Source organism: Thermobia domestica, chromosome 14 (assembly GCF_964235325.1).
Source record: "Thermobia domestica chromosome 14, izTheDome1.hap1.1, whole genome shotgun sequence".
Lineage (NCBI taxonomy): Eukaryota > Metazoa > Arthropoda > Insecta > Zygentoma > Lepismatidae > Thermobia > Thermobia domestica.
Window position 1 is genome coordinate 7,708,817 of NC_137467.1, and position 13,371 is coordinate 7,722,187.

Consider the following 13,371-nt stretch of genomic DNA (forward strand, 5'->3'; position numbering starts at 1 on the left):
TAAGAAGTTATATTGATTAAGTATCGAATTTCTATTGACGCCGTTATTTTATTTTTTAGCCTAACGTCTTATGATTATGCACCGAGGCTAAAGAACACAAGCATGAGACGGATCACAATGCTGGAGTAAAGGAAGTTGGAGAAAACGGTAGGATCCGAGAAAACCAACGCACACGGTGCTCACAACAAAGCCTACTTTGCTCGGGCTGGAATTGAACCAGGAACCCCACGAACCAGAGGGTTGACGCCATTAGGACCAAGTTTTCAAATATATGCTGAATAAGTCAGTTTTATTATTATTATTATTATTATTATTATTATTATTATTATTATTATTATTATTATTATTATTATTATTATTATTATTATTATTATTATTATTATTTCGAAAGAGATGTTCAATTTTAATTTAAAGTTACGTTCTTTGGTCAAATGTTTTGTTATTATCCTACGTACTAGGCATAACTCTTACTAGTAGTTCTATCAAAATTTCCTTCAATCTTAATTAAGAAGAAAAGACAATATTAAAATAGTATCTGGTACATAGTTTGTGCTGCACTTACTAATCGTAAGATTCCGAGTTCAAATCCCGAGTCCGTACATCCTGGTTAGGCCATCCAGGCAAGCGTGGATCCAAGGTGGGGGAGGGATCGGGCGACTTAGATTAAACTTTAATTACTACTTAAATAGAATGGATTTCAGATTACTTAAATTTTGGAAAAGTGACAATCTTAATGTGTGGAGGAGGGTTAATTTATAGGCATTACGTTACATCGCTTCCAAATGTTCAGAAAATTTTTAACAGGCTACAGTATATACTTATCCAAATAAAGGGATATTTTAACCAAACCGTGAAGGAAATGTAGAGACGATTACTTCAAGCACCACACCATAACTGCATTGGACAGGAGATTTGGATGAGATCCCCGATTGTATTTTATACATTCCCAATGTTTTCCAGAGTGGGGTATTGTATTGCATAGTGTACCTCAAGAACTTTTGAAAGGGGGAGATAAGATAAAATTCCAAATATTTTATTATTTGTAAATAAAGAAGGAAAATCAAATTTACTTATTTTAGTTAAATAAACAAATAATGGGGAGAGAGAATATCGGGATTTGGTATTTGGAACCTGAATATCAGGGAGTGGAGAAAAAGTATGAAGAGTAGGCGAGAAGAACGATGAAAATCAATTTGCAATTTAAAACAGTTAAAAAAAAAGGTATCTCAGAAATGTGAAAATATGATTTTTATCGTTCGTCCCACATACTCTTCATATTTATGTGGAGAGGGGGAGTATCAGGAAGAGAAGTGAACATGCGCTCTACAAAACACAATAGGAAGATATTATTATTATCACAGTTATTACATATCCTCTCCCATCGAATATTTCTGCCAAAGCCTATGTAATATATAGACCTATAGTCAAATTTAACTTCTCTCAATTACGCTCAAAGGCTATAGGAGACATTGATGAATCAAAGAATGAAAGAAACATGCCATAATTAGAATTTATATATAAAAAATATGGTACATTTGAAAATAATAGGGTATTATGCGAAAATTTCTATAAACTTATTTAGCAAATAGTCCGAAGAGAAAACGTTATTTAAGCAAAATTCAGTTTTTTATAAACTATAAAAGTATCTATAGTACATAAAAGACACAAATTAACCAATCTCTGGTAATGTGCACTGCTGGGACATAAGCGATACAGTTGAGTTGGATCAGACCCACTGCTGCTTCAAATGGAAAATGTTGAAACGACGAGTTTTAAGCAGAGCGTTTCTATTTTAGTAATTTAGGTTTCATGTAATAAACTCTGCTTCTTTCAGAACAGGAAAGTTACCTATTACTCTGAAAAATTAAAAAGAAAGAAGGAACTTCGAAAGATTCATAAAAGTAACGTATAATTCGAGGGTAGTTCAACACTAATATAACGCCAACATGTCTGAATAAAACGCCGACATGTACAATCTCGAAGATTACTAACGTAATAGTTGGATTAAGTACATGAGAGTATTACACTTGCAATACACAAGCTTCAGAAAAAGAAAAAAGTTTGGTGCTGGTGTGTCCAAACACGTAATTGAGTATATTCTTCATTTACTCCTCCGATCTACAATCAATTGCTGGAATATCTTGCTCTAGTGAAGTTTTCTCCTGATGGTACACCTTCAATACGTGTCGTCTGCTCGAACTTGCTCTTATAGGTAAAAACTGAGAAATGGGTGACTGGTGTGAAATAAATCTTCTGTATAAGAAATATAGATACAAAGCCAGTGCGTTTTCATCATACGATGCACAAAAGTGTAATTGGAAATGTTATTTCGGATTCGAAGTACATTTGTTGAATATACTCACAACTTATTGCAATTAACTATTTCCCAAGTAATTTCTAACAAATCTTGTTCTCTTTCTGGAACAGAGACAAAGTCGTGTCACTTCCTGAAAATTAATGTGAAAACAGTATTACATCACCCATACTTCCTCCTGTAATTTCATGTATTTATACATTTTGACTGGTTGATGAAATCTGCCTTCTTTATGAGAGTTTTAAAAAATCAGAAAACTACTCTTGAAAGAAACAGACACAAGCCTACTCTATCATTTGTAACTTCATATCTACCTAACCTACAAAAATGTATTATATATCAAACGAAATGAAATTTTACTTCGAAAATATTTTGTTATAACTTTCAAGACCGTAGAATTGAACGTAAAGTAAGAAATCAAGGAAAGCATCATTCTTCTATAGACAAAGGCGGCCAAATTAGGTATGGCAGCCATATTTGCTGAAGCTTAAAGCGCACTTCCAGGATATGCCTATACTTGATGGAAAGAAGCTGCCCTGCAAGTTTAATTAAGTTACTTTTTTTTTTTTTTTTTTTTTTTTAGTTCAGACTCCTACATACTGGACTAAAAAGTTCGCACTTAATTAAACTTCTCAAATATATATCAACCCACAGACCAAACTGCTCAAACTATAAACTTGAAATTTGGACAATATGTAAGATTTGTGACATAGGGTACTACTAAAAAAGAATTTTTGGAAATTCGACGGGGAAGGGGGAGAAATAGGAATGGAAATTAACTTAATAAGATGGCCATATCTCCAAATTCCTTAAAGTGACAGATTTGAAATTTGGTATTGAGATTTCTCATTTAAAATAATGTGATACTTTTTTTTTCAGCGTTTTCTGATATTTTACTAAAAGGGTAAGAAAAGAAATGGAAAGTGGAAAAGAAGTGGGGGTTTGCAATTATTATATATCGATATTTCGAATCTCTGAAGGTTAGAAACATCTGATATTTTAATAAAAAGAGGAAGAAAAATGGTGGGGAAAAGGTAGGGAATGCAATTATTATGATAAGATGTCACTATACGTATTTTTTACATCTGGCCTAGAAGAAAAGAAAAAGGTGAGGATCACAATTACAATAAGATGTTCATAATTTTGGATCCCTGAAGATTAGAGGCATGAAACTTGGTATTTGAACTGAAATTCGGTACTCTATAGGTTCATGGGATGTAAACCCGTGGGCCGGCCGAACGCAGGTTTGGGGGCAAAGTCGCCTGGTACTTGAAATTATCAGTGTATTTCGGCATTCAGGATGGTTAGAGAAATGAAAGTTAGTATTTGAACTGAAATTCGGTGTGCTTGTACGTTTATGAGCTGCGTGACAGTAGGCTGAACATATGCAAGAGTCTGAGGGCGAAACACCTAGCTAGTCGAAGTATTACTATTATTAGGATCACGTAGTGGTACTTATAAGATTACAATGTTAGTACATACGTCCGTTACTCCACACGATAACTTTTGAACGAATGCGAATTTTTAAATTCTGTTTTTTGCCATAGATAGATAGAGTGATTATCTCGAGGGAGTTCGTTGATGGAGGTGATTTGCCTACCGGAAGTAGTAGAAATGAGCCATTTCCGGTTTCCACATTTATCAGAGGAAAAACGGAAATAGACAGAGATAAACGGTTTTCGGAAATCAATTACAAATTTCAAGGACAACTTTCATCTTCATCCTTAACACCCTAGTGAAATCGCAAGTTGTAGAAATAAGACACATCTTCTTTTATCGTTGATCACTATATATCAAAAACAGTAATATATAGCAAAAACCTGTTTTCGTAATCGATTAAACGTTTCAAGGACAACATTCATCTTCATCCTTAACATTCTAGAATAACCGGAAGTAGAAGTTACTCTCTTCCGGTTATAATGCTGATCACTGTAAATTAAAAATGGTAATAGATAGCGAGAAGCAATTTTCTTTAATCAATTAAGTGTCCCAAGAATAGCCTATATTCCATTTCAACACTAATCTTTCTACTCAAACCGGAATTGAAAGAACCATACTATAACTTCCATATTCAATATTAAATGATAAAATATTACGTAATCCTCTTTACGGATTACAATAATACATTCATATCTAGGGATCCCGAAAGTTAGAAACATGAAACTTGATGTTTGAACTGAAAATCGGTATGCTTGCAGGTGTATGAGATGTGAGGCCGTAGACTGAGGAAACACGGCGGTTTCTGGGCGAAGTCCCCAGACAACCGAAGGCTAGTTATTAAATACATATTTTATCGTATTCTGATTATACATACAGTAGCAGAAGTTTCTGTTTTCCTTACAGGAAGATAAAGTGTAATAAATACAATACCGGAAATTTAAATTGTCACACTCGGCACTTCATGTATAAATAAAAGGAATTTTCAATATAATAAATATGACCTTCTTTTTGCTCTTGAAACATGTGTTCCCTTATTTTTAACTAAAAATCTATGTACTGAATTCCACATCTCCAACTTAAGCGAATCTTCACATTCGACAGTTTCTGAAGAAAGGAAGAGAAGTTTGAATATTATAGAAATGTCTCCGCTAGAAACGGCATTTTTGAAAGCGCTAAAAATACGTATTCTCTTATTATAAAGAAGAGTTTATATGCTGAGTTTCATCTCTCTAATTTCATGAATGTGTGAGATACTGAATTCTTTTTTTAAAACAGAAAAAAAACTTTAAAAACCTCTTTATTTCCCTTGGAATACGTGCTCCAAAAATCCTTTCTTATCTCTTGCCTCCGTAATAAAAGGGATAGGCCGTAGGCCGAGAGTGCTCAAATAAAGGCCTCTGTGCGATCATGACACAAATAAGAAACCTCGAGTGCACAAAATATGATGCAAAGATACTCCATTGTGTAAAACAGTTTTTGGCAAGTGATTTTTTTTTTCAAAATCACCATCCTCCACCCTCGAAACAAATATTGCATTATCACTGAACACAAGATTAGTTAATTTATTTCGCGCTGGAGAAGAAAACAGAATTTGGAGATAGGTCAACATATTACGTGTCACGTCTTTATACTTTCATATTGTCAGCATATTCTTTAAAAAAGTAAACTGCTGTTCTCTATTAACATATGGTATCATTTTCAAAGTAAACAGCAAGAATAATTGTGCATAAATGAAATTCAAGAATCCTATTTTAAATTGTCTAAAACTGGTACACAAACAAACTTAAATTTTCCCCTTCACGAAAGTTACACATTTAGCGGCACTTATACTGTGGTGCTAGCCGGTGATGTTCACTATTCTCTTTTTTATAGGTGCTAACTAAAAATGGGTAAACGTCAATTAAAGACATATCGTGGATATAAAATTTACTATATAATAATATTACGTATATGTTATACTTCTTGCTATTTACCTTTTCATACAAAACATCTTCCCGTATTTTTCACAAATCAAAATGTGGCAATTAATCGTGTTATAATAAACGTCTATTATATTTCTTGATATTTGCCTCTCTATGTAACAGGAACAATCTCTTATATAGCCATAATTTGTAAAACAAATCTAACCATGACAACGCAATATCGAATATTGTGTGCTCGCAATACCATAAGCACTTTATTTCATTTCTTTGTGCGCTAGTGGAGTACACCCGAGGAATATTCTGTCAAAAATTTCAGTTTATTTTTACCTAAAGAAGCATGATCTAGGCGATGATAAGAGAATCACTTCCATTCTTGTATATAATAGTACTATATAGATTATGGAATTAGTGTTACCCAACATAATGTCGAGAGAGAATTTTTGAGATGACACCGAACTCTTCCAAAAACTCATTTTTAAAGACAACACTTTCAAGCCTCCTTTTTAAGACGAAACAGCCTTAAATCTCTTCTCTTGGCTAATAGGCCTACTATTCTTAATCGTTGTTATACTCTACGCATAAAACATTTTGTTTCAAACAATGGAACATTTAATATAATCTCCTTCAATACAGCTCATTTGAATTATACTGTACATAACCTGAGAAATTAATGTTATTTATTTAAGAATTCGTACATACTGTGTATCGTTTGTAATTAATTATTCTCTTTTTCTTAAATCTTTTAAGCAATAAAAGAAATCCAGTTTGTACCTTGAATTGCTCAGATACAATGTTTTGCCTTCGTAATATGGAAAATATGATATCTAACTTGTGGCAACCCTGCACATATTTTATCATATATGAAAATCTCAACCCCCGTTCTGGCCATTAGCCAATATTTTCGCGCCTGTGATGGATTTCCAGTTCATGATCAATAGCAAGATAAGACACTTGAGCAAATGTCCCACATTTTAATAGTTGAGCAAAACACACTTGAGCATCTGACCTGATACCTTCAGGCGGTATGACTCACGTGTCTCCATCATGTATCTAAGGCGGGAAAATCCCGAAAAAAGGGATTTTTTGGGTCTAAATATCCTTTTTTTCAACTTTTAGCCCCTCTGGACCCCATGTTTTAACGCAGAGATCTAAAAAAATCTGATAAATACTACTAGGTGCGCTGAATGTTTATGCAGAATTCCAATTTTCCAGGTGCAAAAGTAAGCCCGCCAAAAAAATATATACCGACAATGTCCCATATTCCCGTATACAGAGAAAAAATTTTAAACATTCCCAGAGACATCCCTAATTACCCTAGGATCATTTAGAACAGAACTGCCTTTCAGGCGGTACCATTCATTTGTCTCCATCATGTATCTAAGGCGAGAAAATCCCGTGAAAGGGATTTTATGGTAAAAAATTTCCTTTTTCAACGTTTAGCCCCTTTGTACCCCCATGTTTTAACACAGAAGTACGAAAAAAATCTCGTAAATACTCCTCGGTGGACTGAATGTTTGTGCATAATTTCAATCTTCTAGGTGCAAAAATAAGCCCGCAAAAATAATACCGAAAATGTCCAAAATTCCCCTATACAAAAGTATATTTTCATAAAAATTTCCTGACACTTCCCTAATTACCCTAGGGTCATGTGTCGTACATCATTCTCTTCAGAATAGAACTGCCTTTCAGGCGGTACCATTCACTTGTCTCCATCATGTATTTAAGGCGGGAAAATCGCGAAGAAAGGGATTTTTTGGTAAAAAATATCCCTTTTTTCAACTTTTTGCCCCTCTGGATCCCCCCTGTTTTAACGCAGAAATCTAAAAAAAATCTGGTAAATACTACTCGGCGGACTGAATGTTTGTGCAAAATTTCAATCTTCTACGTGTAAAAATAAGCCCGCCAAAAAATAATGAACATAGACCGGCCCCGCAATATTAAAAGAAAATATATATTTTAGAATTATGACGTCATCACCTCCTATGTCTCGACGCAGGAAGGTGTGAAACCATACGTAAGGTCTTCTACAATGCCTCTGGACTTGAAAAACAAACAAAAAAAAACCGGACGAAGAAGCTCAAATAGGAGAGTTATAACGCAATGTACCATGAAACACCCTGTATGGTACAGATTGAGAATGAGAAAGATGTGCTACAAATCATGATCTGTATTTGTAATGAGGGTAGTAAAAATGTCTTGCTTTTTATTGATTACTGTTTTTTGCCTTTTCTTAACATGGTTAATAATTTTCCTTTGTTGTGCTGCAAAATACAGTTTTTGCATGCACATTGTATAATATTTTATGTAAAATTACTGCTCCTGTATTTGCTTGTCAGAGAAAAATGATGTTTTAATAAAAGAGTTTTTAATAATGTTAGAACTTTTTAACAGTTTTTTTTCATTACCATAATCAAACTGAATAATTACACGAACTTTGTAGTTATATTTTATTAAACATTTCAAATCTTCACTGTTAACTTTCCTTTCCATTTTCTTTGTATTTACGAATGTTAACATGTTGAAAGCGGTTAAATTTACAAGAGTTCTATACAATAATAAATATGTTCAACAACATTTTAAGAATTTCAGCGCCCATATTTAAATAAGACTGCATTACATAAATGATTTTCTATCTTTCCTTGATTATACTATTCATTAGCTTTAATTTGACACAAAAACCAAGTTCCTAGCTAGATTCCTTGGGAAGACATTGCAAGGAAAGTATATCCTAACTGTTTACTACAATAAACAAGATGGATGCCCAAAATGGCGGATTTTGCCTGATCGGATTTTGGTAGGCTTTTGATATGTTAGTCAGGACACTTCATAGAGCTCGCTACCACAAAAAACATTTTTGTTGCAATTTGTTCTAGGTTGACCTCTTTTTTGACGTAAATTGACTAGACTATAAGAAAAGAAAGCATGTGTCAAATCTGAAAGGTTTAGACATTTCAGTTTGTTTAAGTCCCTATCACTGCAAAATTAAAATATCGCTAATTTTACAGTAATTATGTGATATCATCAAATAGATAAAAGATAATCAAATAGGTATCAAGACCTCCCTAGACAATATTATTTCGCATGATGTACCGTTATTACGAGTCACCTAGTAGCTTTCCATTTGCAGTTATTTAGAAACGCGAAAATAAATGCTGATTTTCTAAATGGCTGGAAATCAGAAGCAGATAAATGAGTCGTGATAGCAGTATCTGGCGCAAAATAATACTGTCTAGTGAGGTCTTGTTCCACTTTTCGATTATCTTTTATCTATTTGAAGATATCGTATAATTACTGTAAAATTAGCGGTACTTTAATTTCGCAGTGATGAGGTCTCTTAAGAGGACCTCATGGTTAACCTGATCGAAAGCTTTACCGATGTCTGTATGTATAACATCACCCTACTTTTTGTCCTGAAAATACGTGTCTATAAAGTCAGTAAGAATTGTGAGGTTTGTAACTGTTGATCTACAAGGTAAAAAGCTAGTTGGTTAGGGAAGATTATGGTCAGTACATACATTTATTCAGAAAACACCCAAAATAAAAATTTGTTTAAGTTGGATGCACAAAGTTCGGTATATAAATTCTTCATTAAAAATAAGGGAACACACGTTTCATTATTACCGAAAATTCCGCTCCTACAGGATAAAAGAAAGGCGGAGTATCTTGCACATTATTCAGATTTTCGGTTTTATATTCATTAAATCCTATTAACGTCCGAATAAGCACGTCTGCTAGTGTTCTGATATAGCGTCCGGTATTTTCTATATTATGGCGTGCCTCAATAGTCAGGGGAATTTGATTTTGAAATCAACTCTGAGTTAGTCCATTCAATTCAGACAGTTGGTTTTGTATTCAAGTTCAACTTAAATTTACGAAATACAAAATTTGAATATTTAGAAAATACAATAATTTCAGGTTTATGGTTTTGGAATATTACATTCCCTTGCTTTTAATTTGCTTTGTTTTCTTTGAACCAAAATACTGTTGAAACACAAATTCTCTCTTCGAATTTTTTGATCACGTGTTAAAATCATCGGTTCAAACAATAGTTGAGTATAATCAGTAAGGGGGGGGCACGGTGGCTCAGCAGTAGAGTGCTTATTTCTGGTGTGTGGGATCCTGATTCGATTCCCGGCCAAGTAAGTTTGTGGTGGACAACACCGTGTGCGTGGGTTTTCTCGGGATATTCCCGTTTCGTCCCACATTCTCATTCCACCAATTATTCCATCATCATTCTAACTAACTAACTCTATGGCCTATGGAACCCGGAGGTTCATTGCCGCGTTCACAAAAGCTCTCCACTGACTTCTATCCTTAGCTAATTGCATCCAGTTTCTACTTTGTATTCCTATCTCTGCGAGATCCATCTTAATATTATCCTCCCATCTGCGCCTAGGTCTTCCTAATGGTCGTTTTCCTATGGGTCTACCAGTTAAGACTTTGAAAGCGTTTCTACTTTCTTCCATTCTAGCTACATGACCTGCCCACCTAAGCCTCCTAGACTTGACGACCCTAACAATGTTGGGTAAACCGTATAAACTATGTAGTTCCTCGTTATGAAGCTTCCGCCATTCCCCATTCTCGTTCCTCTTGGGTCCGAATATTCTTCTCAGGATCCTGTTCTCAAATACTTTCAGTCTATGTTCTTCCCTCAGAGTAAGCGACCATGTTTCGCAACCATACAGAACAACAGGCATGATTATCGTTTTATATATTTTAAGCTTCAAATTCCTCGACAGAATTCGCGACGACAAGAGATTTTGAACCGAGTAGAAACACGAGTTCCCTGCTTTTAGTCGACATTTAATTTCTTCGTGAATATGATTTTCGTCTGTTAATATTGATCCTAAATATTTGAAAGTATCCACTTTATCAAAAGTATTCCATCATCATTCACTTGCCTTAATCATCCGTCTCCCTTAACCTAAAGAGTGTAATCGTGGGACGTTAAACTGAAAGATTTTATTTCATTTTATTTCATAATCAGTATGAGTTGAAACACTAGCATTTTAAAAATGTTTATTGTGGATTCTGCATAAATTTGTATACAGTAGATTCTCAAGTATCCGGCCTCATTTGGCCGAAGGGCAGGCAGGATAACATAAAAGCAGGATAGGTCGGATTCTATGAACTCATTACGCATACCCCAAGAACAATTTACGAATACTGTACAGTTATGATCAAGAACAACGGCAAGCATACTGTATTGAGGTCCGTTATACACTGACGAAACAATGAACAAGGAGCAGAACGCTGCTCTTTTCCTGTCACAACTTGTATTTTGCACACGACACGTAGACGGATCGTAGCAGACACTCACTTCCAATGCCTTGGCAATGTTGCCAATGCAACGCCTTGCCTTCCTCATTTAATTACGATAAGAGAAAACTAGGCCGGATAGTCGCAAGCCAGATACTCGGGAGTCTACTGTATTTTATTTGACATGTAGTTAGATAACGTTCTATTTTTATGTTCTATCCTTTATATGTTAAGTTATGCAGAAATAAATTCTCTTTTAAGAAGACTCAGGCAACAAGACATAAAAAATCGTTACACAGAGTAAGAGTAACATTATCTTCATTTTATTCTTTCTTTGCTTAAATTCACTGTTATTTTTCTATATTTTTTTGATACTATTTATACCTACATAATTTCTCCCCATCTCATTGGTTGTTGCCGTATGCTTACGTCATTATTGTTCCTCTACGTGCTTATCTCACCTGTTTTCCCGCTTTAAGAAGAAAGGAAGGAAAAATCAATATTCGAATATCTTTTTTGCACTCCGTTTCTTGCTTTCTTTTCTTTGTATTGTAAAAGAAAAAAAAAGTAGCAATTCAAGGTTGCAAACGTTTACATGATAGATTTAAGAATAGATTTCAAACATTCCTGCACTTAAAAATAACTTATCTGACAGTTTATATTATCATTTTTCTTTTGCTGACACGTAACACATATTAATCTGAAATATTTAAATCAGACAACAGCAAAATTTAACGTAAATAAACAGTGTTCAGGTCTACTATAGCTTAGCCACAATTTGTAAAATTTGCAGATCTGTCACCTATTGGAAATATGTCTATTACTCTTAAGAAAAAAGACAAAGATCAATGCATACAATGTATTAGTTCATATAATGTGTTTTTATTTCTTCGTATACAGGTCATAAATAAACATTCCATTTCAGCCAAAAGACCAGTTGAGAACATGCGCGCCGACTATGTGGGTGCTCCGGTTCTCCAGCACCCGCACAAATAATCTTGTGGATACGCCGTACCCACAAGATTTTTAGTTTGATACAAACAAAATAAAATAAATATTTATAACTTGCGATTATCAAAAAATGATAAGCAATTAAAACATTGAGATGGAAGTTAAAATTTCTAACCTACATAATTGTTTGTTTCAAATTTGTTTGTGCAAAGGCAACCAAGCAAGACACTCCCCCATTCCTGGTCAAGTCAAAGGCAGTCCCCGCAATTTAAAAAAATGAAACTAATTGTGAATAGAATCGAGCACAGCTCTTTATGACAGTGTTCATAAAAGATTTTAATTGAAAGGAAACAATCAAAAAATATCGAGACTTCCCTGAAAACATATATGATAACACGTCCCACCATTGATATGCAACCACGGCCCCGTTGGTTGAGAATGCTGCAATACCATTGCCAGAACGAATATTTTTTAAGAAAAGTATTTTTTAATTTATATGAAATTGTATCTTATATTTATTTGATTAAATTCAATAGATAATACACTTACATATTTGGAATCTACGTATTATGGGATCCATTGAATTAAGTATTTCTATATCGAGTTGTCACTTTTTATCACCGTACAAAGATATATACTGTAAATGCAGATATAACCAGTGGACACCGGTTACTATTTGGTATCAAAATGTTCATCATTCTCTTAAGTATTGATCGACACCAATATCATCTCTTTACAACTTATGATTTCCGAGATATAGCTCCTTAAATCACCCGAAACCGTAATTTTTTGGCCAACATCGGAATGGTAAGAGTGGCGCAAAAAATTTGATCACTTCTTTTACATAGTTTTTAATGCTCCATCGAATGGAGGTCTCAAAATTGAGAAATTCGCAAATAACACAGCAAAAAATGAGGTGTTGAAACAAGACAAAATGACTACCACTTTGGGGTGTTACTTGTGTGCCAATTCAATACCAAGCTTTTATTATTATTTTTTTTTTTACACAATGCTAGCATGCTGAAGGCATGCTAGCCCCTTACAAGGGTTACGCCCTTTTCTCGGGAAGAGAAGGAATATTAATATGGAAAGGAGGCAGCAGGGATGGTCTAAGTGATTTAATAATTCATATTAACTTTATTGATCATAAATAATATAGTATTAAAGTACCATAGCAGACATTATGGCCTTTAGCCATAATCATTAGGATGGGTGATGAGATGGAGATGAGAGTGAGGTGCACTGAACGCCACAACACAGTAAAGGGAAGGGTTAGTTAGACGAATGCATGTTATCTTCCGATCCTGGGGCTGCTCAGGATCATGATGAGAGACAAAATGAGCCCTGTTAGAAGAGATGGATTACTGTGCGTATGATGGGAAGATGTAGTGCGAATCTGAATGAATGGCAAAGGCAGCTGCGATGTCTTGATCTGGATGATTTGGTGGGAGTGAATAGCGGTATAAAGTAAAGAGGAGGGAGAGT

The 13,371-nt window shown here is 34.4% G+C and overlaps 1 protein-coding gene across 1 annotated transcript in view; it reads right to left on the reverse strand.

Moving 5' to 3' along the window:
* The window catches only part of LOC145669496 (uncharacterized), a 292,140-nt gene that overhangs the window by 257,125 nt on the left and 21,644 nt on the right, over positions 1–13,371 (reverse strand). The gene's annotated exons all lie outside the window — the stretch shown is intronic.